Raw genomic sequence first — 24,079 nt, 5'->3', positions numbered from 1 at the left:
AGGCTGGCGTTTCCGGGATCTGGATCCCTCACCCCCTTGTCGAGCAAAATTTCTGGAGATTCTACCTCTGTCCCCCTAGCCCCCCTGCCGCCCATGTTGGCCATTGGTGGACGTTAAGGTGGGTGCACAGGGGAGAGGGGCTCTCTGCGCAGGGCTGGGGGTGGCCGGGACTCAGGGCCACATGGTGGGGCAGAGAATCGCCAGCTGTGGGGGAGGGCAGGTAACATGAGCCCTGGCCAGAGGGATCTGGGGCTGAGGCGAGGGGGAGGGGGAGGCGACGGGCTTTTGAGCACGTTCTCTCCTCCCCTATGTCATGAGGCACTTCATCCTTCATTCCTCTGGCACTGTCTGTCTTGCACAGCTGTTCTCAGACCCACAACTGGAGGCTGTCAAAGGTATTCGGTTTAGGCGCAAAAGTGGGTGCTCATGGCAGAGAGGGTGGCTTCAGGACGGTATGATAGAGGTCACTAGTGAATAAGAATAATGTAAGACATAACCAGTGTTTACTGAGGGCTCATTTTGTGCCAGTGTCTACCTCGATTACTTGGTGAAATTCACAATGGTTTGACAAGGTAGGTGTCATTTTACCGAGAAGGAAACTGAGGCTCAGAGAGGCTGAGTCACTTGCCCAAGGTTGCACAGCTATCAAGAGCTGGAGCTCGGAGTCAAACCCAAGGCACTGAACCTTAAGGCCCAAGTTCTTGACGTGGACAGTGGCCCAGCACTCAGTTATTCCCATTAGACCCCGACAGTGAGGAGGATTTAGGAGAGACTCTCCTGCTTGGGTTTTGGACAGCCCCAAGGTAACGAGCAAGGCCAGTGGTGTCTGGTGCCAACCCAGTGAGTCTGGGCGGTCACACCTTGCCTGGGGGGGCGGGGGAAACCCAAACCCACTGTTGTCCAAATAGCCCCGGCCAGGAAGAGGTCACCCTGTCACTTCCTTAGGGAGATGTGGGAACAACGGGGACGACAGGGGTCCCACAGAGCTCCAGCCATAGGCTTCCCGGCTTCAGGCTGGCCCTGGCCGATGGCTGGTTTGGGGGCTTTTCTGTGCTCTGAGCACATCTAAACATTTGGAGCAAAACAAGAAAGTGAACAATAGACGTTTGTGGGTTAGAGGACAGGGCCGACTTCCCCCTGGGACTCAGCACTGTTCATAAAGCGCCCCAGCTGCACTCTCACGCTGGGGATGTCACTGGGGCCTCCTTGAATCACAGCCTTGTCCTCGCTGGGGGCCGGCGACTGGCTCCTTTTATATCTCGTTGGGGGATGCAAATGCCGGTGGGGCAGCCGGCTGCTCAGGGGGAAGGCATGTTTTCCTGCCTGAATTTTGGGAAATCAGAAACAGAAAAGACGCATCCGAGCCTGGCATTGTAGCTCTGCCAAGTCCTCCCCTGACAGACGTGTTCTGATCAGAGCTGTTTGTCCCACAGGAAAAGAATCAGCTTTCTATCAAGTGGACTCTGGGCACCGCCCCAGAGAGCTCAAGCTCCCAAGGACCTGGAGAGTAAGTGGAACGGACTAGTGCTGAGAGCAGTTTGGCCAGCCAGTGATGGTGGCGGCACCCTCAGAAAGGGGCCCGTGGGGTGTCGTGCTGGGTGGGGTGGGGGGCGGGCCAGTGGTGGGCTTCTCCGAGCTGAGCCCCCTCGGGCTGTTCAGACCATGGCTTCCCATTGTCACAGCCAAGGGCAGCAGGGCAGGGAGGGTGTTAGGCGCAGAAAAAGTCAGTGGGTGGAAGGGTACAAACTGGGGCTTGGACCCCCTTCTCGTTCACAGCTGACCCAGTCATGCCAGCTGAGGCCCAGTCAGGCTAAATCCCCCGATCCAGCGCTCCTGCGTCTACCCCTAGGACCCCCAGACAACTGAGAGGGGCTGACATGGAGTGTCCCCGCCTGGATGGCATCCCTGGAAAAGGCTGGAGTGTTTCTAAAGAGGCTGTTCAGACATCACATCACAGTCCCAGACGGCCGAGAGGTTCTTGCACTCACTTGGCTGCCCTCCCTGGGAAATGCTTTGGATCAGACAGCACTTCTGGGTTGTTTTTGCCTGAGGAAAGTGGTAAGAATTCAGCAAGAATCCCATGGTTGAAGGAAAAGTCAGTGGATTTACTTAGCAAAAGTATTTGCAGAGAACCGTCCCGGAGGTGAGCAGGGTGGCGCTGCAGGCCCGGGACTGAAGACACTGGTGTGGGCAAGAAGCCTCCAGATGAGAGCACCTTGGGAGCAGACCAGGAAGAATCTAGAGACAAATGGCTTGGCTTCTGGAGAATAAAGAAAGGGGCTTTTTTAGTGCCTAAGAAGTTCAAAATGGCCGTGCTAGGTCACGCCTGCAAGCTCTGATAGACAGTCTCGTGCTACAGAGTTCTTCCGGAGGGTCTCCCGCGCCCCGTGTCCCTTGGTCATTTAGCAGACGCTTCCTGAGGGCCGCCAAGCTCCTGCAGGCAAGGCAGCCGTGGTTGCACGGTGTGGAGGGTGGGCAGAGAGTGCTCGGTGGCAGGGCAGAAGCGTGAGCCTGGGTTCGCAGACGCCGGAGCCGAGTCCTCAGGAACGAGCCAGGAGTTGGCCGGGCAGTCGGAGAGGAAGGACAGCTAATCCAGGCAGAGCCCAGAGGGAAAGCATGCCCCCTCCCCACCCCTAGAGACAGCTGGGACAATGGCTTATGAGGGGAGCGGGTGCCCAAAGCAGAGTAAGGCCAGCCCTGCATTCTTTGCTTCGACTCTCACGGTTTTCTGTCAGCCAGGCGCGGGCGGGCTGTGAAAACTTCCTGGCACGAGGACCTCTGTTGAGTTAAGTTCCATCCCTTTTGGCACATTGATTAAAGGCCTCATCCCTGGCTTCGGTGCTGGGGTGACCCCCACAGAGAATGTGCCTATAGGACACACTCTCCTTTCATACCTAAAGCTTTCCTGAAAATTCGCCGGTCTGACATGCAAGAGGCAAAGCGAGCACTTGAAAGCTATAAGGGAGGGTTCCGTTCCCAGGGGGCCGAACAATATTATCACTGTATTTTCTTGATTTCCAGTCTCACAGCATCACCCTCACCCTTGCTCTGAAACACTGTCATTAAATCAATGCAGCTTTAGAACTGGGGGAACATGGGAAATTCCCAATCACACCTCACCTTTCGATCCAATCTTTGACCATGTTAGGTACGGAATGTCCTATATGCTCTCTAATTTATTATTCTCCTTCACAATTGAACACACAGGCGACTGGCTGAAATCCAGGGAACGTTTGATGGAGGCCACGTATTCTTGTGGCGCGCCTAATGATTTCCATCTTTGTCTCAATTATATTAAGTTTAGGAGACCTGCCTTTCTTATCACCAGCATCAGCACTTCATTTTTCCATTTTCCACTTGTTCTTATAAAATAACAAGGTCAAAATGCAGTAACATATTCAAATACTCGCACAAACACTGCTGAACAGTCAAAAGGTGATGCTGCTGAAACCAAACCCTTGGCCGCCAGGCAGCATTCCCACGTGATGGCTTGAAATGTGAGTTCATCTGCCAACGTGGGAGAGCTTCAAATCAGTGGTTGGCTGGCGCAAGGGGTCGGGGTGCTGTATATAGGTCAATGTAGAATGTATGAAAAAGAAGGGTGGGCCAGAGTGAAAGGTACAAGCGGAAGGTCGTCTACAGTGATCCCATCCTCTGGCGCTCAGTGGGGTATAAATCCGGCTACCTCCTGCCCAGATGTACAGGCGCCGCCACGCAATGGGACTGTTGCTGATGGCTCTTCTCCAAGCAGGTTGTATTGCATCACAGACATGCTCCGGTACACCTTCCAACATCTCTGAGTCTGCAGGTGTGTGTGCGTGAGGGAAGAGGGGTTGTACGGACCACCATCCCATTTTCCTATTCTGCACACTCATCGCAGAGAGAAGTCAATTCTAGGTAACACTTTCCCAAACAACTCAGCTGCAGGCTGATCTGCAGGCAGCGGGGGCTGGGGGCTGTTATCATCTCCAGAGATAGGGGGCTTACTGGCCAACAGAGTGGCGAAAGGACACTTAGTGTTAGCTTGAAGAAATTCCTAAGAAGACGGAAGGGTGCCTGGAAACAGGCAGCCAGGATTTCTCTGCCACTTAGCAACCCTGGCAGCTGAACGTGACTTAGGTCTCTAAGCTTGTAGCGAGTGTGGAGTGTGGTCCTAGCACACTCAGCAGTTCTGAGGGATATACTGAGAAGAGACTCTTCATCTCTCCACAGAGCTGTGTGAATACCAAGAACCTTTCCTCAAAGCGCCTGGCTCTTGAATCAGAATCCTTTATGTGGGAAGGATTTGTGAGGAAGTGGTAAGTGAAAACCTGGTCTTCATTCCATGCCAACTAGCACATTAGAAGTTAAAGAATCCAGTCGTGGACATAGGAGACCTGGCCTCCAGGCCCCCCTCAGGCCTGTCTTCCTGAGTGGTTCTGGGCAGCTTCCCTCATTTGCAAACTAAGAAGGTTGTTCTGTATGAGCTCTCAGCTCGAATACTCACTGTACTGGGGAGTTGAGACAACAAGTGAAATGTGAATCAAAGTGTGATTTTAAAAAGTACATCTCGGGAAATATTTATGGCCTTCGCAACTAGAAATGTGACCAGGGCAATGTAAGTCAACCCTCAGATTTATAACAAACCAGGAGGGAGGATTTGGGGGCTCCCAATCAGGCCTAGAACACAACAAAATTACAAAGTCCTTTGCTTCTGAATCAAATCCTCCCAAGCCGGTTCCTCCTCCTTCACCTGCCCTGGGGTGGAAGGTTCACAATTTCCCTTCAAGATTCTGAGGGGTATGGGGGCTTTGGTTACAAGCGAAAAGAAAACCTCCTTTTGATTAAACTGAGGACCAAACACTTCCCAGAGTTACTAAGGCCCACATTTTGTGTTTTGCTTGAAGTTTGCGAGACCTAGTCTGAAAGGCAGTGTCCCCCTACCCTTAAAGGAAATGGGACGGAGAGGTGGGGTTTGTGATTTTTCTGTTGCAAACCTTCCCAGTGCAAGGCCTCCTCCTCCTCCTCCTCCTCCTCCTCCTCCGTGCTGGTAAACAAACACCTGAGCTGGGAAGGAAAACTACCTGGGAGTCTGCAGGGAATGCCAGCAGGACAAGGGGAGGGAGGGCGCAGGGGCAGAGCCAGCTCTCCAGCAAGCTGAAAGCCTACTTTTGTTTGAACCTCATCCCAGTCCTCACCTACCTACCCTTGAGAGGGAGGGGCCAAACCAGGGAAGGTGTGATTTCCCCGAGGGCCCATTCCTAAAACCTGGCAGCAAGAGGGCCAGAAAGCTGTGGATGCAGAAAGCCCGGGGTGATGTCCTTTCTGCAGCGCCCCTTGGGGCCCCAAACTTGCGGGAAGGAAGGATTCCATACCTCACACCCACCTCCCCCCGTTCGGGTAGGTTTGCGCCCGCCCGAGTGCCACACTTTTCAAAGTGACTGAGTGATAGGCACTTTCTAAATGCACAGCGACCGACTGAAACCAAGCGTCTGACTTGGCGGGTTCGCACCCCCCTGGCTGCCCGGGCACTGGTGCTCGGCTGAACTTCAGCACCTCCTTCCCGGCGCGCTTTGGAAATGCTTCTGTTCACCCTCAGGGTCCCCATTTTCTGATTCTTACTGTTGGGGACCCCCCCAAAGCCTCTGCACCCACCCCCAAGACGCAGCCCGGGCGACCGAAATGGCTGAGTCAACTTGGCGAAACAAGAGCGTCCCCAACGGGCCGGCCGCCCCCAGCCCCCTTCGCCCCTCGCTCGGCCCCACAATGCGCCCTTGTGCCGCGCCTGCAGCCAGGCCCGGGGATTTGGCGCAGGGATTGGGGGGCGGGGGGGGGAACAGTCGTCAGATATTTAAAACAGAGCTGAGGGAACAAAGCAGGCCTTTGTGCACAGAGACAGCCGGCAGCGGGGAGCGGGCAGCGCGAGGGGTGCTCGGCGCATGCGCGAGGCGGGCCGGCCGCGCTCGGGTTACCCAGAGTTTTCCACCAGGGTCCGCCCGGGCCTGTGTTAACCCCTTGCGGGCCGCTCCCCGGGGCGCAGGAGGACGGAGACGCTGCCTTTCATCTGCTGCCCGTTACACGTTTAATTGAAAAAAGAAATAGTCATTTTCCATGTTTCTATAGGAAGCACAGATCATTAAAATAAAATGATATACCAATTGGGAACCCAGATTTTAAATGAGCGGGATTTAATGGGACACTTGGGCAGTGTAAAAATCGAGGCATTTCGAAAAGACGCCTTCTTTGGACGCCAGTGAAACTTTTTTAAAGGACTAGCTTCTTCTGTCTTGTGTATGCTGGGTGATTGGCTGCTTCGTTTTCCTGTTTACAGTCACTTGGGATTTGGAAGATATGTTGGTTATTGTCAAGGTTCTGACTTTTGTTTGGGGTGGTGGGCTGGACGGTGCTTATTTTTAAAAATAACTAAATAGAGGTAGAGTGTGCATGGTACAAAGATGAGATTGGGTCATGAACTAAAGAATATAATTAATCTCATCTATGCACTAGAGTTTCTTATAGAAAGACAGAGGGAAGGAGGGAGGGGGAAGGAAGGAAGGGAGGGGAAGGAAGGAAAGAGTTATTAAGCACATTTTGTTGTGTTGGGGGAGGAGATTGAAGAGGTCTCTCCAGTAGTATAGAGTAGGAGTGACTTGGGGATGGGATGTGCAAAGTACTCCATCCTGCTTTATACTAGCAACGATCACCTTCCCCTGGTATGTAATGAGGAGTGGCAGGCAGAGGCTGGGGAAGTTAACTGCAGATTTAGAAGTGAGTTATTATGCTTGAATTATCCAGATGAATGGGAAGGGCAGTCTCAAACCTCCAGGTGATTCTACAGCCTTCCAAACAAATCTCCTGGGCCTAAGGTTAGAGGGACAGCCCCCAACAAAGCAAGTCAGGGGGAGGGGAAGGACATCTCATGATGTGTGTGCTAGGACTCTGCATCAGCTTACTCTGCTCTGCCTGTGTCCATACATCTGAGGAATTTATGGCTCTTTCTCTTTCCTTCATAGCTTCATGACCAGGTGGTCACAAGAAAGCGGAGATTTCCGTGTGAAGTCATCTTGGCAAGAAGCTCCCTCACCATCCTTGACTTCCGGGTCTCCAGGGCAACCACTGCTGGGATGTCATAGGCACCAGAGCGTGTCCCTTGAAGTCCACGCTGCGCAGATAAGCAATTTTTTGGCAACTGTCATGTAACAAATTCATTCTCAAAAGAGGATGATGTATATGGTTTTTTTCCACTCTCTTCCACATTCTGGCCCAGAATTCTGGGCATAGGACATAGTCTAAGAATGTACCTTGGGATGTGAGTTAAGAGAATAATGTGAGGAAGGACTTGGAGAAAGAAGTACTTCTCATCTGAAACTAATGATGTACTATATGTTGGCTAATTGAATTTAAATTTTTAAAAAAGTACAAAAAAAAAAAGTACCTTCTTCTGGACAGAGGGACAAAGTAGTTTTCCTTTTGGCTTCCCCAGTCCATAGCTTATTTCCTCTCCCTCTCCAAGCTCAATAAAGGAAGTTGTGGTAGACAGTCTCCAAATTGGTAGCCCCCAGTCTTTCCCTCCTGATGTTTATGTGCTGCTTCTCACCTCTCCAAACTGGGATAGCCATAGTGACTGGCTTGACCAACAGAATACAGTAGGTTACATTCTGGAACTTCCAAGGTTTGGTTATCAGAAGCTTTGTGATATCTGTCCGGGTCTTTTAGAAGCTTTAGTCCTGGGACACTTGCTCTAAAAACCAGCTACCATCCAGTAAGAAGTCCAAGCCACACAAAGAGGCTGGAAATAGGTGCTCTCATCAAGAACCCCAGCTGAGCTCTCCACCAAGATTCACATCACTGCCAGCCTTGTGAATGAATGGCATCCACTTGGCTGTGCAGCTCAGTAGAACTTTGGGGGCACTCCAGCCCTAGCGACCGGGTGACTGTAACAGCAAGAGATCCTGAGTGAGAACCAGCTAGCTGAGCCCGGTCAGCACAGGTATAAGAGAGAATAGTGAGTTGTTTTAAGGTACTACGTTTTAGGGCGTTCTGTTATGTAGCAATAGGTAATTGAACAGGAATGCAATGCTGGGTGGGGAGTGAAAGGAGAGGAGAGGAACTTCTGACAACGTAGTCACTTTGAGGGGCTCTATTTCTCTTTCTCTCCCCCTCGGTACCCCCAACACCAGCTGTTCTTTCTGAGCTGTGCCCGGCCCACAGCCCACAAACCTTGTCCTGCTGCTGATTGTTGTGTGTGTACTCAGCTCCTCCGTGGGATGGGGGACACCCTGAGGGTAGGGCCCTGTCTTATTTGATTCTTATCCTCCCTGGTACTGACAGATTCATCAGGCTGCTCTAGTGGATACACATGGAGAATAACTGCTGGAACAGGATTTCAAGGTGCTTAAGTGACTTGGCTTCTGATCTTTGACATTTAATATCTGATATCTTATGTCCCGGCTGCCTGGGCCCACCTAGGGGCTAGCCACACCATGGGGGAGTCTGAACCCCACCAACACTCAGGCCACTCAAGAGAAGGAGATCAGGGCCAAGGGGGCAGTTACAAATCTCCTGATTGGATTTGTCCCTCTGGAGGCTTTAGAACCAGAGAAAGGACACGTGTGACGGCTCTGGGAACCAGAGGGGGTTTGTAACTGTGCGGGTGGAAGGAGACCCCACGAGAGTGCAAGCCCCCAGGACTCATTAGTGGCACTCCCAGGAACAGCTGAGAGCCCATCGTGTGAAGGACACTTCCACATGTTCAAGGCCTCCCCCAGCTGTCCATCACTGGACGTGTGTGTTTAAGCCATGCCAGCCAAGGTCAGTGGCGGAGATGCGGGTCAGCTTGTGTAGAACCTGGTGTCTGCTCAGGGGCCCTGCTAAACCCAGGGCACACTCAGAGCTTGTGACAGAGGGAGGAGCAAGGCAGGGCAAGGGCAGCTCAGGAGAAATTTCTTTATCCCTTCAATAAACATTCACCTGTAGTCAAGCTTGGCTCCAGGCACTGGGCACACTGTAGGAGGCAGCCCCTGCTTCTGGGGGAGTTGTATCTCAGATCACGTCACCTGTGTCAGTAAAGCTTGGCTGGCAGTGCAAATCAGGGGAGCTGTATCTTCCCCCCTCATTACAGCTTAGCCCTCTGACTTCATTTAAAGGCCCGGAAAACCCCGTGCTGTGGAGGTGGTAATGGGTGTGGGCACAAAAGCTACATGATCTGGGTTCAAGTCCTGGCTTCACCAGAACTTACTGGCTGTGTGATCTTGGGCAAGTTGCTTAATCTCTCTGAACCCCTTCCCCATCAGTAAAAATAAGTGCTTCATCTCAGGGTTGTGTGGGGATTTGATGAGACCCTGTTGGCAAAACAAGCACTTAGCTCCATGCCCATAGCTTGTTTTCTAGCCTCCAGGAAGACTGGGCAGATGGGCAGATACCACAAGATACCATGCTGGGAAAGCATTTCTGAGACAGGGCAGCTGCCTCTGCCCACAGGTATGAGTTACTTTTGTGACACGTTCCTGTGATGTAAAGAAATCAGTGAGGGACCACGGCCCATTCTCCTGTAGCAAACAAGCATTTGCTCGAATCGCAGTCCTTTTCCCATAACACAGGTGTTATGCCACCATTCAGACGACATTGTCAGCTAATCATTCTGAGCATGGAGTATGTTCTCTGGTGAGAAGCCGGGCCCTCCATGGGGAGGGTCGTTTTTCTGAGAAAATGCCCACTTTACCTCATCTCTCAGGCTGTACTTCCTGACCAACAGGCTCCAAGTAAGTGAAGCTAGAGCTTAGTGTCTGGGAAAGATTCTAAACCCCTGGTGTTTCCAACACAGAGGGGATATACTTCCTGTAAATCTTCACTCTCCTTAAAGTAGTTTAACAGAAATAAGGCATTTGATCCTTCCTTAGTACATCTCAATAGTTCAATTTTCACTGTCATCTGAACTCAGGACATAGAAAAATAAAACAGAAAGCCTTATTGGGCCTACTGGTTTATCCATCATATTCTATTACCTTCTAAGAAGTCTGTCCAAGTAGCATATCTGGCCACTTGAGGAACACCTGGCTGGACTATTTAGGTGGTGGCAAGGGAAGGATTGGCTTATTTTCCTCCCCAGATGTAATTCTTTGGGCTCTCCACCCAGGGTCACTGCTAGCTCACATGCATCTCTGTGCAGACAAGAAAAAGGCACCCGTTCCTCTGTGTGGAGGCAACCATGCCGGGGGGACAGCGTGGCCAGCAGAGCGAGGGCTGGATTGCAGTCCCTACTCACCATCTTGTGCCGTGAACTGCCTGCATGGCTCCACATGGTGGCCCTGCCTCTACCCACATCAGCAGGGTCACTAGGTCTGGTTTCTTTTCTTGGAGATGTGTCTGCTGGAGGGGGATGGGGAGGGGCTACTCATTGCCGTATGTTAGAGACAGGTTTCCCGAGGCCCAAGAGCAACACCTAATGTGGGTATGTTTGGAGGTCTGGGAGACTTTCAGGGTATGTGTAGTAGGGGCACTTTTTCAGGGACAGAGAACCCAGTCTTTGAAGTTAAGACAGTTCTGGGGGATGGAACAGCTGGTCAGTCTGCCCACAATCCTGCCGGGAAACCTGACAGCAAACGGCCTTGGATTTGCTCATTTGGATGCTTTATGGTCATTTCCAAGAACGCTTTACAGTCTTCTGAGAAAGAGAGGGTAGGCTCATGGCACTAGTCTCCCCTTGTCTTCTTTTGAGCTCTGTGGTTAGGACATCTGGGCACAGGAGTTTAACCCATCTCTGCTTTCATATCTAAATCCAATCACCTGTCAAGAGGCTGACCTTCCCTGCTTTAATGAGTCCATTTATGGAGTTCTCCATGGTGTGATCTGTCGGGGAAAGGGGTGGGTCCAGAAGACTCCCTGTGGGATCTCAGGGGTATCATCTTCCCTAGTTGTGACCCAGCAAACTCACCTCTAAAACGGAATGAACAGCACGCAGTGCATCCATATCATGAATAGATTCATGAGGACTCACGAATTTAAGTTTAGTTAGATTTTTTTGGTAAATGGATACATTACCAGACCCATCACCAAATGCTGTTAGTAACCAAGGGCTCTCAGGACATGTGGAGATATTTGTTCATTTCCTAGTTTATTCGTTCAATAAACATTTACTGCATACTCCCATGTGCCAGCTCTGTACTAGGCTCTGGGTGAAGAGGCAAATGAGAAAAACACTCTCTTGCTTTCTGTTTAAATGCCATTTCCTTGGGAAGGCTTCCCCGACTACACCCTCCCAAGGCTTGGGACCCCTGTGTATATTCCCTTTTGGTAAACAGCACTGTACTTTAATTACTTGATCCATTTCTATTTTCACCACTAGACAGCTTCAGGAGCAAAGGGGCCATGTCTGGTTGGCACTAAATTCTGGCGCCATATGGCCCCCCAAAATATGGATTGAATGAATCCATTTGTAACCCATCTCGTATACTAGATCAGAGTGGCTTCTCCTCCTGTGATACTCCTTTGTTTAGGGCATCCGGCTCATGTGGAGGGTTGAATCCCAAGTAGGGATTCCTCTGTTCCTGAGAGGGTCAGGACCAAATGATTGCCAAGGACTGTCCAGCTTAAAGCCAGCAGTTCTAGGACAGATGGGGCTCTAGAGGCCTAGACAGTAAATAGGTAACCAGAGCGTGGGGGTGTGGGCCAGGTGAGAGGCATGCTTGCAGGAACATTCCAGGTGCCCAGGCTCCAGACCTAATCCCTTCTTTGGGAAAGAAACAAAGATGTGAACTGGGAATGCAGCTCTGAAGAGGAGCCCCCTGTGGGCCTGATGCTGACCATCCTCCACTCCTAGCACATGTGCTTCAGTTGGGGGAGATTGACCTCCAATGGGTCTGCCAGAGGCAAGAGGAGAGAGGTGAGTGGTGTTGTGGCTGTTGGCCTGCCTCCTACACCTGAGAGCTCTGTGTCTGGTTACACTCATTGTCACTGTGCACAGAACGGAGGTCACTGCTGGAAGGAGATTAGTTGGGCCCTGGTTGCTGACAGCACTGTTTTAGTCTTGCCTGGCCATTAAATCCTGGCTTTGTTGTTCTGTTGTCAATAGCAACAGGAGGCAAGGCAGTTTTCTCCATGTTGGGAGCTTATTTTTCTCTCCTGTTAGATGGGCTATCACCAGCCCAGGGCCCTTGCAAGCAGGCTGGGTGCCCTGGGTTCCTCATCAAGGCCTTAAAATCCACACCCTGGTGGCGGGGGAGGAAAAGGTCAGGTTAGCTCTGCCCAGACACACTGGGAGTGGCAGGATGAAGGGGGACCTGTGAGTGGGGAGTTATCAGCTCTTCTAAGATTGGGCTCAGTTGCCCCTCTTTAGTTTTAATAGCTACAAAATATCTGTGGTGGCTGCCTTAGGTATGCTTAAAATATGGGGAGTAGAGGAAGAAAAAGGAGAGGAAAAAAGGAGAAAAAACAGAAAAGGAATTTTAAGAGTAGAAGAAAAAGAGATGGGGAGGGAATGAGAAGAGGAGAAAGGTGTCTGTGGAGAATTGCAGTAACCCTAACTGCAGCCTCTGGCATCACTTGGGATTTGAAGCCAAAGTGGGGTGACCCCACAGGCCTGGATGAAAAAAACAGGGATACTCTCTGAATGGGGCTTTTGCTTCCCATTGGGAAGGAGCTGCCATCATGGAGGGGTGGACGGATGGATTGATGGATGGATGGATGGATGGATAGATGAATAGGACAAAGACCAGTGGGGTAGGATTTGCCAGGGATTGAATGAGTGAAAGGGGAAGAAATAGAGTGAAAAGTGAGAGAATCCAGTTATGGGGTGAACCATTTTAGACAGGGACTATCAACTATGATATTGGTGCCAAGCAGTGGTAGTGGGGGGACTTCTCTCCGGCCTATTGCTGTCTTAAATAAACATATGACCTAAGAGAAAAATAGTATTTACTATACAAATAGCTTGAAGAAAAATCCCCTAGCCTTTGTATTACCCAGTTTTCCATCTCTAGGTCCTCCTTTACGGGAACTCCAGAGCTGCCACTGGTCAAATGCAAGGCATTGTGTCCCCTTTAACTAAATCCCTTCCAAGACCAAGTGAATTTGGCTTGGATAGATAGGCAAGGGCCTGAAACATAATTAGAGGAAGCAGGGAAAATAAGCTTCAGATTAATTTGAGGATAGGAAGAGTTAAAGAGCCTCAAAACTGTCAGTCACTCCTACTCAGGGATTTGGAGTATTAATTACTCTAACAATAGCAAATCATTGAGTGGATTGTCTCTTTTCTCCCTTCAGTAAAAAATGTTAAGTATAGACCTATTCCCAGGGAAAGCCTCAGTGGGAATTAGGGTCAGGGTCAAGGGTTAGGGGTCAAAGGGTTACACCCTCCAAGCCTTGAACCAATAGTGTGGGTAGCTGGCACAGAGGTGAGCCAAGCTTCTTTCATGGAAGTTCCTTATCAGAAGTCAGACTGCACAGAGGGATACTGTCAGTCAGGTTATAACAACTAGTGGTGGTGGGAGCAGGTCAGAAGGGGCATCAAGTAGAGGCTGTAGGGTAAGATTGCCATTCTTTGGGCCCTGCTACTGTAGGGGCCTGATGACTCACTTGGGAATCCCTGAGCTCCTGGGTCGATCCAGTCCAACAACCTGCCTAGGTACATCCTCAAGTAAGTCTGGGTTGCCTTCAATATCAACAAAATAATAGGAAAACACTGGCCTTTTCTCTAAAGAAGATGCAGTGTCATGTTCAAGCCTCTGTAAGAGTTGAAGAATGAGGAGGTCTGGTTCCCAGAGAGGTGTAAACCTTACCTGAAATCTTGGAAGTAGCCCTAGAGAGGGAGGGAAAGAGAAGGGCTAACCCAGGAGTAGTGGCCCGGGAGGCTTTGGCATTGAGCTCCAACGTGGGCAGAAGAAAGGTACATTATATTTAGGGCAAGGATCAAGTGAACCTCCAGGAAAAACATCAGTCCTGGAAGAGTGAATAGGCTTGTCCTGTTAGAAACCTCTAAGGGGACTTAAGTGTTCCTTTGATCAAGGGGAAGACACAAAAGGTGCCCTATGCAGAAATAACCTCCCTAGGAAGGCAAGTAGGTTTAATGGGTTTTCACAGAAAGGTGGAAGACCATTTCATCTTCCCTCTCTCAGACAGGGAGATGGAGATGCTGGACCCAAAGGTAACATGTTCACTTTTATGGTCTTCACTGTGGCCTAATATCTTTCAGGATAGACAGCCACTAACTTTTTGGTTCTTGTTGCTTGTGGGTTCCTTCCACCATTCCTTTGGCTTCCATTTCTAAATATGCTTCAGCCTGGGGGAGGCTGTGTGCCCAGCCCTGTCTAACTTGCTTTCTTGACCTCAGGAATACCTTTATATAAAACTAACCTTCTAAAACTAATGGCTTTTCCCTCTTTATTATTTAAATTCCTGATTTTTAAAAACATTTTTCTTTATTCATGCTATTTATCTGTCTTTCTAGTTAAAAAATAAAAATGCCTTCTCCAAGGTGCATGTATCAGGAGGGGAAGATTTTTTCCTTGTGTGTTGAACCCTACTGGCCAGGGCCAAATGCTGAGTAGCTTGTATGAACTTGACCTTGATCCCAAAATGATGGCCATCCCCCTGTAAGTGGTTTTCATTTGGTCTGATGCTTTCTCAGCTCTCAGCAAGTTGTATCTGTTGCTAAAATCTGGAGGGAGGGACTTGAATTATCCTATGAAGCAGAGCAGCTAAACCAGGAATTCCAGTGTGGGAGTAGGAGACAATAAAGAAAAGGTAAGGTGTGGGGAGGGGGCACTAATTGCCCTAGGGCTTTTACTGTGGGGTAGTCTGCTGAAATTGAGTTTCTGATTTATAAGGCCCCAAATAGTCAAGGGTAGGCCAAGGGCAAACTAAAGAGAAAGTCAGAAAGTGGTCTGCCTAAGGTCATACAATTAGTGGGCAGTACATTGTTCAGTTAGGGACAGCATCAATAATTCTATAGTATCAGGGTCCTGGTGGGAAAAAGACAGAGAAGAATTTAATGAAAGGATTATTTAGCAAGCTTTGACTAGGGTTTAAGGGAACTAACAAAAATGGTGTGATACTCAAGGTTTAATAACATTGAGAAGGCATTACCATCCCTAAGTCTGAAGGGTCATGAGAAAGGAAGAGTTACTAGAACCTAGAGAGAGATCCTGACAGGACCTGTGACCTATGACATCTGCCAAATTCACAGTGATTTGGCAGAGAAGAAATTAGGGGAATAAATGATCTTCCTGCCTTCCAGCTTCCTGCTTGTACCTCTCTTTGCCTGAGCACAACTAGAAACCAGAGTCAAAGGAGCCCTATTGATGCAGTATAGACAGGTTAATCCTCTAAGGTATGGGGCAGGGTGAAGGGTGGAGAGTAGATCTGGAGAAGCAAATGGAAGCTATCCAGCCACCTGGGAACACAAATGAGATTTGTTTTTATAGCCTTTGCATTTTTGTTCCTTTCTCCATTGTCCTACTTGCTCCTGCATGGCCTGTAGATGCCAGGGTCTTTCTGCTGCCTCATACCCTGGGATCCCCAGTAAGTCATTAGTGTCTAACTTTTGGGCATGCCTTCCCTCACCATTATTTCTTTATCAGAATCAGGTCTTAAGATTTCTGCTTCTGGCCATGACAGAGCAACAGAATCCAGACTTACTTTCCCACCATAAACAACTAGTAAACTAAACAAAATAGATACATTGATGGCTTTTGATACTGCACAACAGGCAGTACAAGACAGTGATCCCTGAGATAGAGGAAATAAATGAGATGAGTCCAATGATTACCTCCGTTTCTGATTGGAGACACATTCTGGTATAGAGCAGGAGAAGGAATCCCAAGCTGTCTGGTGGTCTTGTTGAGTTAAGAGACAGAACCTGAAGGTCAATGAAACTTCGGATGGAAGTTGTGGGGCAAAGTTCTAGAAAAGCGGAGGCCTATGTGGAAAAAGCCTTAGAAATCTGCATAAGGGTCCTCTTGAGTATTTGCTTAACATGAAGATGTACACAGAGTGAAACTCCATAAGTCTGGGCAAAGAATGATCAGGAACTATCAGCTGAATAATTCAGAGTTCACATGGGACTGATAAATGTTCAAATATCAACCAGTTGGATCACTCAGGGCATTTAGTAGAGACCCTGTAAGGGGTCAGATAATATAAAATTCATCATTTTAAAGTATGCAGTTCAGTATTTTTTTTACTATATTCACTATGTAATACATTAACAATCATCACTATCTTATTTCAGAATATTCCTATCACTCCAAAAAGAAACCCCATACTTATTAGCAGTCAGTCCTAACTCCCTCCTCTCCCTCTCCCCTGGAAATCATTAATCAACAACATTCCATATCTATGAATTTGCCTATTCTGGACATTTTGTATAAGTGAATCTTATATTATGTGGCCTTTTGTGCCTGGTTCTTTTCACTTAACATTTGGATGGAATTTTAAAGCTTTAAATGCTTATATTAGAAAAAAAGATCCATTTTTTGACATAGTTATCAAGATAGTTCAATAGGAATAGAATATTCTTTTCAACTTACAGTGCTGAGACAAATGGATCCCTACTTCACACCATATACAAAAATTAACTCAAAAGGATCAAAGAGCTAAATACAGAAAATTCTTAGAAGAAAGAATAACATGAATCTTTGTGACCTTGGATTAGGCAATGGTTTCTTGGCTATGACATGAAAAACACGAGCAACAAAAGAAAAAGTAAACTGGACTTCATAAAAATGAAAAACATTTGGGCAAAAAGATGCTATCAAGAAAGTGAAAAGACAACCCATGGAATGGGAAGAATATTTACAAATCACATATATGATAAGAGATTTGTATCCAGAATATACAAAAAACTTACAATGCAACAATAAAAAGACAAACATTCTAAATTTTAAAAATAGGCAAAGGATTTGAATAGACATATCTCCAAAGAAGATATACAAATGGCCAATATGCACATGAAGAGATGCACAACATTTTTAGTCATTAGGAAAATGCAAATCAAAATCACAATGAGATACCACTTCACACCTACTAGTATAGCTGTAATAAAAAAGAGACAATAACAAGTGTTGCAAGAATGTGAAGAGATTGGGACACTCCTATATTACTGGTGGGAAAGTAAAATGGTACAGCTGCTTTGGAAAACAATATGACAGTTCCTCAAAAAGTTAAACATAGAGTTACCATATGACCCAGCAATTCCACTCTTGGGTATGTATCCAAGAGAACTGAAAATACATGTTCACTACACTTATGTATGAATATTCATATCAGCATTATTCACATTAGCCAAAAAGTAGAAACAATCAAAATGTGCAACCAATGAATGGATAAACAAACTGTGGTTTATCTGTGCAATGGAATATTAAATCATAAAAAATAAATTCTGATTCATGCCACAACATGGATGAATCTTGGAAACATTATGCTAAGTCAAAGAAGCTAGACACAAAGGTCACATATTGTATAATTCCATTTATATGAAATGTCCAAAATATGCAAATCCACGGAGAGAGACAATAGATTAGGGGTTGCTTGGGGCTGGGAGGAGGGAGGAACAAGTAGTGACTGCTAAGGGGATTTCTTTCTGGGGTGATGAAAATATTCTGAATTAAATAGTAATTGATGACCTTGTGAATATACTTAAAAAAAAAACCCCAAAAAACAAAAAACAACCAAACCACTGAATTAGGCACTTTAAATGTGAATTTTATGGTATGTGTATTAAAAAAAAAATAAGGAGCTGGGGCACCTGGTTGGCTCAGTCAGCTAAGCATCCAACTCTTGGTTTTGGCTCAGATCATGATCTCAGGGTTGTGAGATCGAGCCCTAGGTCGGGCTTCATGCTCAGTGGGGGGTCTGCTTGGGATTCTTTCTCTCCCTCTCCCTCTGTCCCTCCCTGCCCTCTCTCTCTCAAATAAATAAATAAATAAATCTTAAAAAAAAATAGGATGTGATAGAAATGACTTTATGCCTCAGTACCGATAACTGATAAAGGCTTAATGTGCCACTCTTACAGGAATATCTGTTTTAACTTGGACCAACCCCTTCTGCCAAAGGCTACAGAATTTATTTTCTCAGAAAGTCTGGCTCCTAGGACTTGTGATTTTATTCTCAGCTGTGATTTCTACTGGGCTGCCTCCAAAGCCTAAAGAATCCTGTAACAGGTCATGCAGGTTGAATTTGTTATTTTAGGATCTATGCTAACTTTCCTGCCATATGAATTCTTTAAAATCCATTGTTTATCTTGTTCCCATAGCCAGGCTCAGGATAAAAGATGAGAGTGAGGTACTTTACAGTTTACAGAAAGCATTTTCAGATTCACCACTCTTTTGATTTAGGCATTTAAATTTAAATGGACGTTATAACTGGCCGCATAATGGCAGGCCCTGAACCCTAGCCCCAATTTCTCCAACTCCAAAAATCTAGTCTTTCTTAGAACAAGCCAAATGCGTTTGTGAACAGGTCATGGAGAAAAGGCCTCCCGTTCAGCCTTCCAAGGATATTACACAGGCTCTTTGGCATTTAAACAACAGCTTCCACTGAGAATCTTCCATTGGTCTGCATTATACAGAATGACCCCCAAATTCGTCATGGGGAGCACCCAGAGATTAAATGGCTTGCTTCAGTATGCCCACCTCCTTCACCATGCCATTTATGGACCCATTTTCACTCCTGCAGGGTCACAGACACTCCCAGCATGCTTGGGTGCCTGTGCGCGTGTGAGCGCACACACACACATACACACACACACACACGCACACACACACACACACGCACACACACACACATACACACACAGCGCACACACACACATACACACACACACATACACACACACACACGCACACACACACACACATACACACACAGCGCACACACACACATACACACACACGCACGCACACACACACACACACATACACACACAGCGCACACACACACATACACACACACACACGCACACACACACACACAGCGCACGCACACACATACACGCACACACGCACACACACACACAGCGCACACACACACAGCGCACACACGCACACAGGCACACACGCACAGAGACCTCTCTTTAGGGCTGAGAACTGAGTCACCTGGCTGTCTTCTCCCAACAGGGTTGTGATCTAGGCTGAGTCCCCACTTGTATTTCTTTTGTTTATTATGGTAAAATATGCATAACATAAAATGTACCGTCTTAACCAGTTTTAAGTGTACAATTCTGTGACAGTGTTCGCCACTTGTCTCCAGAACTTTTTCATCTTCCCAAACTGAAACTCCTTATCTGTTAAACACGAACTCCCCGTTCTTACCCCGCTACCCTCCATCCCTGGCAACCACGTGCTACTTTCTACTCCACTTTCTGCGTCTATGGATTTGACCACTCTAGGTGCCTCATATAAGCAGAATCATACACCATGTCACCTTCTGCCACCTGTATTTCTCGATGGCAAAGGGTCATCTGATTCCAGAGCTGGCCCATGGGACCGGGTGTTTGATGGGGTGACCAGCCCAGGAGGAGTGACAACAGAGTCCGGAGCACAGAAAGAGCCCTGGTCAGAATCAGGGTGGGGTGAGGGGCTCTCTCACCCCTACAACAGCTGGAAATTCTTTCTGCTCTTCTGCGAGCTGGGTGTGACAAACCGGAAACTTTTCAAACCCAATCCCAAACACAGGAGTTCTCCCCTCGTCAGTCTGTCTCCTGGGCCCCAGTGAGACCGCTGTACTCCCACGCAAAGCAAAAGCATTCGAGTCTGAGAGCCCTTTCCTGGGTCAGCTTGCTCCTGCTTAGCCTTGAAAGAGAACATAAGCTCCTCCCGAGAAAGAACTATTTTTCTGCTCCAGGTTGTATGGAATGTGGAGTAGAGGACTCTCGAAATGTCCCTTGCTGCTCCCAGCAGCGACGGCGCCATCTACTCCATCCCAGGTGGGCGGGGCGATTGATGTTTACTCAGCCAGTTCTTTGAAATTTACCAAAAGGATTTGAGTCTCAGGCATGATCCTTCCACTGGCTTTTGTGAAGGTAAATGAACCAATTCCTTCTGAAACTGAAAAACAGAATCCTTCTTTGGATTTGAGGTAAGGCCACAGCTAGACTGGAAGCAAGGAGTGCTGGAAATGAATCTAACAGGCGCTGGGATGCCCCAGGCCGAATCTGGTGGTAGGGGCTGAGTGCATTCTGCGCTGCGGATGCCCCGGCACAAAGCCCTACATAAACCTTTGCTGAATGAAAAAGCTTGGCTTTCTCCAAATTCCCACAAAATACCTATGTGACTGCCCAGTGTGGATAGTCATACAGAGAGAGGCGTGGTGTCCTATTGGACTTTTAGAAAAACACACTGATTTGTTTATTTTTATACGGTGCATTTCCTTATAGGAGCTACAAGCCTTAACAAGCTCCAGAAATCTTCCTGCAATGAAAACGGTGCTGTGGGGAGCACAGGAAATGCTCTTCCCACCCCTGCAGAAGACCTAGCTGGAGGAAAGATTTATCGAGGGTGTTGAGGGTTGGAGGGGTGGGAGATTTAGAGTAGAACAAAGAGATTTTTTCCCTGGAGATGTTGGGGATGATGGCATCCTTTGCTAAGAAAGGTGAGCAAGCAATTTCCCTAGAGGGTCAACTCACTGTTGGCTATTCAGTGTAGGCCTGGGGGTGGTGGTGGAAAAACGGGCTGGGTGACCCCTGGCTCCTCATCCAAGGTCTCTCTGTTCTGATTCCATTCCACCCAGTGTGTGGGAGGAAGAGAAGAGTTGAAGGACAATTGAGCACATCTGTGGAGGGCACGTGCCATCAGACGATGGGCACTTTGTCACCCTAGAACTGCACCAGGAACCAGGAGGCCAGGGCTGGGATGTGATGCTGCTGCCAACTGGCATCAAAGACATGGGGCCACTCAGACCACAGTTTTATCATCTGTGAGATGAAGGGAAAGGACCCGATTCACATGTGTAGTTTCGAGTTGCGTAAGAGCTGTTCTTTGGCCTGTAGGACCACACAACCAGGGAGATGTGACACACACACACACACACACACACACACACACACACTGGGATGCAGTTGTAATAGGAATCAAACACTACTCTAAGGGTGAATGGGGAAGGAGAGAGATGGATTCTACCTTTGGAATCTTACGGGTTTCTTGGAGAGGTGGGCTATGGACTAGGCCTTGAGTATGGTTGGACGAGGTGCTGACCGGTGGGTATGGGAGCAAAGAAGAGGAGGTGTCTCTGGCTGATGAGACAAGTAAACAAAAAGAGGAACCAGAGAACTGGGTGAGTGCAGGATAGCAAGTTCTGGGAGGGGAAAGTAGGAGACTCTGATCCAGGCACAGGAACACATCACAGGGCAGGTCCTCAGTCAGTATTTGCGAGTGATGATGGCAGTGACAAGGACCCAGCTGGAAGGATGGGAGGGTGTCTCCCTGGCTGGGGAGCCAGGAGCAGCACCAAGGCCACATGGGTTTCAGAGAGGGAGACCCTCCACTCTGATGGGCTCGGTGTCCAAGAGCAGATGGACACAGAAGGGGTGAGGGGAAAGGTCCAGGGGAGAGATGACAAGGGTTTGCATTTAGATAGCGACATCAGGATGGGGAGGGATATACAAAATAGTGCAAAAGGAGATTCTGCAGGCTTCTGGAGGCTGATCAGATATGCAAGGAGAGGAAGAAGGAGATGAAGACAATTCTGAGGGTTTTGAGGCTGGGCAATGGGAGGGGTGGAGATCCATGAACAGAGATGGGCAAGCTCAGGAAGAGAGATGGGTGGAGAGAGGAGGTGATCAGTGTAATGGGAGAGACACTGGGATGTCTACACCAGGTGTGTATCTAGAAGGCCATCAGGATGTTTCAGTGGCTATTTGGGCTCATGGCAGTAAGGGTTGAAGATGTGGATGTAGGTAAGATGGACCGGGTGTGTGGGGAGGAGAGGCCAGGCAGAGGGGCAGGTAAAGAGTACCTGCATGGAGAGGAAAATGGAAGCCGGGCAGGAGGTTGCCAGGAGAGCCCGAAGAGGGAATCTGAGGGGGTCAGTGGGGGCCGATCCAGGCGAGGAGGAGGCGCTGGAGGTGGCTCCCGGCCACGCCTGTGAAAATGGCCCCAAGGAGCAGGCAGCTGCCAAAACCTGAGGAGAGGAAATCGAAGCAGGAGGTGTAAGGGACACTATAAAGAAGTCTGTAATAAATGGAATGAGCGCGAAACGATGGTGAGCTGAGAGAAAGTGGGGCCAAGGGAGGCTATTCGAGGGTAAGGAAGACATGGCCACGTTTTGGCCCTGTGCTTCTCAAATGTGAATGTGCACTTGCATCATAGGGAATCCCACTAAATGCAGCTTCCGATCCAGGAATGAGGGCAGGGGACGCCATGGCATGGAAAGGACAGGAGCCGATGATGCCCCGCCTTGGGCCAGCTAAGTAAGTTGTTTTGCAGAGGGGGACGGGGTGTCAGCTGCACAGAAGTGTGATGTGAAGGAACCGTGAGGTGGGGGAAAGAGGCACGAGGAAGCCCCTCCAGAGACGCCTGGACCTTCTCGGTCTGGTGAGCAGTGAGGGATTCTGCAGGTGGAAGGTGGAGGTGGGGTCTGGTGGGGGGGGGGGGTGGGTCCCTGCAGGGCCGAAGCCTCAGGGACAGTGGTCTGGCTGACTTGCCGACCAGACAGGAGAGCGGGTAAGTTGTGCAGCTAGTGTGGCCACAGAGTGAACGGGTGGTGGACCCACTGGGGTTCCTCAGCCTGAGGGTGCAGATGAGCGCTTGGAGGAAAAGGAAGCTCCCAAAGGGACATGGGGTGGGGGCGGGCACAAGAGAGGGTGGAAGAGAAAGCAGGAGAAAGGAAGAGGTGAGAGGGAAGCCAACGTTCCAGAGCTGTTGGTGGTGAGGTCTGGGAGGTGAGCACCGGAGGTGGCTCAGGGGGCCAGGTAGCCGAGACACAGAAGGCTGGAGGCTGGAGAGAGGAGGCCGTGCAGGTGAGGGGCCGAGGCACGAGGAGAGGGAGGCTGGTCTCATGGCAGAGTGATGAGTGACAGGAAGAACCAGGGCCCAGCAGCTCCAGGAGGGTGGAACCCAGGCCTGGCCTGTGAAATCGCTGTGGAAAGTCCTTCCACTTGTTCGCCATGGCGTCTGTTTGGAAGCCAGAATGGTCCCAAAGGCAGAGGGGGCCTGCCTTGCTCGAGCTTACTCAACCCCCACTTCCTGAGGCTCCTTGAGTGCGGCCCCGGGCTGAGTCTCATGCCTCTGGATGCGGAGGGAGGATGTGAAAAGTTAACTCCCTCCGGGAGGACTCACAGGCACCTGCTCGAGGACACACTGTGGTCACCCCAGCGACCTGCAGCTGCTACCCCGGGCCAGGAAGTTTCGAACCCCACTCTGAGGTCAAGCCATTTGGCCCTGAGATTCCAGCAGTTCCGCTTTCCCAGCCCCTGGGACCACCCCTCACCTCTCCCACACTGCCGGACCCGTCTGGAAGCCAGTGAGTGCTCCTGGCACAGCCCTGAGTGGGGGAGCTCTGCTGGGGACGGACGACAGGCCATGGGCACTTCCTGCCCTGGGACGACAAGCCAACCACGCGGCTGGACACCCCACTCTCAGTTTGTTCGGCTCAGTTTGATTCTCTTTCTCCCCCTGGTGAGCTTCAGCGTGTAGCTATTTGCTGGTCATCAGCAGTTTATGGGAACTGCGGCGTCGGGGGAGGAAAGAGGAGGGACAGGAACTCTCAGACACGGTGCTGGTGCCCAGGAGGTCTCCCCAGGCCTGGGGCGGGCCTCCGTGGGCTGAACCCTTGGACCCACAGCTCTTGTCAGACAGCCCCTCGTGGTGTACTTTTTTAGGCCCCTTGGGACTCAGACCAACGCCTGCCAGAAACCGCGTGGGCTCCTTCCCTCCAAATCAGAACTTCCTTTCTTTATTCCCTCTGCTAAGGCCTGGGGTTTCTTTGCCTTTCAGCCCGACTCTTCTTCCCTCTGGAGGTCTTTGCAAGAAGGGGGCCGGAGGTGGGGTGGCTGGCCTTCCTTTGGCCTTGTCCTCCCTGGGTGATCTATGGCCGCTCCCGTGTTGCCAGACCTGCTCTGTCCCCTGTACCACGGCGGGGGGGGGGGGGGGGGGGGGGGGGGGGGGGGGGG

At 49.4% G+C, this 24,079-nt stretch overlaps 1 long non-coding RNA gene across 3 annotated transcripts in view; it reads left to right on the top strand.

Annotated features, from left to right (window-relative positions):
* The first annotated feature begins 1,201 nt into the window (after positions 1-1,201).
* LOC116633088 overlaps positions 1,202-24,079 on the top strand; it is a 35,019-nt gene continuing 12,141 nt past the window's right edge. For 2 of the 3 annotated variants that reach the window (XR_004299563.1, XR_004299562.1), the window contains exons 1-3: positions 1,202-1,507; positions 4,213-4,298; positions 6,993-8,370. This is a non-coding gene — a long non-coding RNA (uncharacterized LOC116633088). Of the gene's footprint in view, positions 1,508-1,776; positions 2,059-4,212; positions 4,299-6,992; positions 8,371-24,079 lie in introns of all 3 variants that reach the window. The other variant, XR_004299564.1, reaches the window with a different exon arrangement.

Source organism: Phoca vitulina, unplaced genomic scaffold, assembly GCF_004348235.1.
Source record: "Phoca vitulina isolate PV1807 unplaced genomic scaffold, GSC_HSeal_1.0 scaffold7, whole genome shotgun sequence".
In the NCBI taxonomy this organism is placed as follows: Eukaryota; Metazoa; Chordata; class Mammalia; order Carnivora; family Phocidae; genus Phoca; species Phoca vitulina.
The sequence above is the reverse complement of the archived record's forward strand: the minus strand, read 5'-3'. Positions and strand labels throughout refer to the sequence as shown.